The sequence below is a fragment of the Helianthus annuus genome, chromosome 15 (genome assembly GCF_002127325.2).
Source record: "Helianthus annuus cultivar XRQ/B chromosome 15, HanXRQr2.0-SUNRISE, whole genome shotgun sequence".
Classification (NCBI taxonomy): domain Eukaryota; kingdom Viridiplantae; phylum Streptophyta; class Magnoliopsida; order Asterales; family Asteraceae; genus Helianthus; species Helianthus annuus.
In genome coordinates this window covers 2043724-2046176 of record NC_035447.2, presented here as the reverse complement: position 1 = coordinate 2046176, position 2453 = coordinate 2043724, and the positions used below count along the sequence as shown (strand labels likewise).

Sequence of the window (2453 nt, the reverse complement as noted above, 5' to 3'; positions counted from 1 at the left end):
ACGGCGAAGTGTACAAAACATTGATGTCGTTGTTTGAACTAGGAATACCAAAATATGAATGCCAAAACCATAAATTATTCAATGTCACCGCTTCAAGTATGATGGTTTGTCTTTTGACGTTACCCCTAACATACGCCTCTTGCAACTCCCTTGGACAATTTCTCCATTCGATATGTACATATCGATGCTGTAACACCCTTAATAATTTAACATAATTTAAGCTAAATATTTCATGAAACTTTATAAAAATCAGAGTTTACAAGAACATTAGTGTTTTAAACCATACATACTAACAAATTTTTCCAAACATGTTCTAGATGGTGCATAATTCATTTAAAGACAACCCTTACTAGTCAACTAATAACTAGTTTAAAGGATTCAAAACATCATTAACAACATTTATATGACATGTTTAAAGTTTAGACAAGATCATATTCGGTGCGGAAGCTTCAAATTTCGTGTTCGGTTCTTGACAAAATGCTTGATCATCATCCGGGAGAGATTCATCCATACCTAGAGTCAAACACTAATAACCGTTAGTTTGACTTTAATATATAATGTATAAACAAGTTTTAATAACACAAGTGGCTACAAAAAAAAAAAAAATTTTGCTGGGTTCCACCGTAATTTACGGTATCACCGTAAATTACGGTGAACCTGGGAATGTTATGGTTCTACCGTAATGCAGTAGCAAAGCACCGTAACACTTTGTTGTCCACCGTAAATTACGGTGGAACCGTAATTTACGGTGGGTTCTGCACATTTACAATTGAGCTATTTTTCAACTTTGGAAGCTCATAACTCTTTACTCCGTAATCTGATTCAACCAATTCTTATTGCTATGAGTCCGAAATAAGATTTCGGACTTAACCATGTAAATTTTATATTGCGGAAACCGTGATACCACTAATTGGCTCACGAATTTCCTTATTACCATTATTCGACCCACTAGTGTGTGTGCATAGCACCTCCTCTCATCTTTAAACCCGTTTTAACCTATTTACCCAATTACCCGGGCTCACATACTTGGTGTTTTCACGCCAATTCCATGGCTTTAAAATTTCTTCTATGGCTATTACTTGGTTATTCGGAATTCAAACATTCCGTTTCAAACAATCTTTTTTTCCTCTAACATTATTGTTCGACCCATATCCCGGGTTCTTATACTTAGATTCACCATTACCAAAACATTAGTATGGCAAAATTTATCAATAAACAAGATGTATGACTTTCAAGTCGCAACTCTCGTGACTCCTTTAAAACCATCATTTTGACCCGTTTTGCCATTTAGTGAAAACCATCACTTCAATGACTAACCCAACTAAATACCGAGTTCTTGTTTTGACCCGTTTGATAGTCGAGTGCACTTCGGCACTTATCGACACATCAAACGCACTCTTTACACTACGACATCAACTACAATTCAAACCAAAGTAATTAAACTCAATTCGACGAGACTAAAGTCGCGTACCTTCAAAGCGCACCTTTTCCGCGGGTATCACCTCCGGCGTGTCCACTTGACGTCCCGGATTCCTTGCCTAAAAGAGTCCAATTCATTAAAGATTAGAACTCTTTTTCATAAGCTTTAACGCATTCATTCATTACATATGTAAATCTGCGTTTTTAGCAATCTTTAACATTTTAATCCTCATTTAGGCGTTTTATCAAACACCTTGCGGGTCAGATTTTTACATGATCTAAACCAAGTTCATAACTTGAATTTATCACTCAAATTAACTTCAATTAGACATTATACACATATTTTAACATCAACAATTTCAGAGATTATCTCACAAATTTCAATTTTCACTAGAACAAGAGTCTTAATCCTAGTGTTTATCAAGTTCTACTAACTTACTAATCACCCACTATAGTGATTTTGATTTCTACAACTAACATGCAAGATTTTTAACAAGAAACATCTAGGGTTTGTCCCTAGACTTCACATTACTTCCAATTTCATGTTTTACAACACATAATCAAGCTCAACCTTCGATTTCAATCTCATGTGAGAATTTGATTTGTATCAAAATAACCTAATTTGACATACCTTATGACCTTCTTGACGAGGAGATCACAATTCTATGTTCAGATTCTGCTTACAACGTGATTTGAGCCTTCAATTTAGAGTTTTTGTTGATGTTAGGGTTTTGGAGGTGTGGGTGTCGCCCCTCTCTGTTGTTGATCGACCAGAACCTCAATTTTGAGGTGTTTGGTTTGATTTCTTACTATTTTAGTAATTAGAGTTTCATATTTAACAACTTTAGTCCCTCCACTCTTATCTAGTTTATATTTTTGGCCTTTTAACTCATTCAAATGTTACTACAAGATTTTTAACTAACTAGGTTATTTATCCTAGTTAGTTTATTCTTGTTTATTATGTATTTTATAATTCTAGTATATAGTTTTAAAATTTCGGGATGTTACAAGTCCACCCCCCTTAAAGAGGGTTT

General features: G+C 34.6%; 1 long non-coding RNA gene across 1 annotated transcript; it reads right to left on the bottom strand.

The window, feature by feature from the left end:
* Window positions 1-284: 284 nt before the first annotated feature.
* Window positions 285-2184, bottom strand: LOC110913114. The gene is made up of 3 exons (XR_002578378.2): window positions 2051-2184; window positions 1472-1538; window positions 285-513 (listed from the first exon to the last, which is right to left on the bottom strand). It is a non-coding gene; the product is annotated as an uncharacterized LOC110913114 (long non-coding RNA).
* Window positions 2185-2453: the final 269 nt, after the last annotated feature.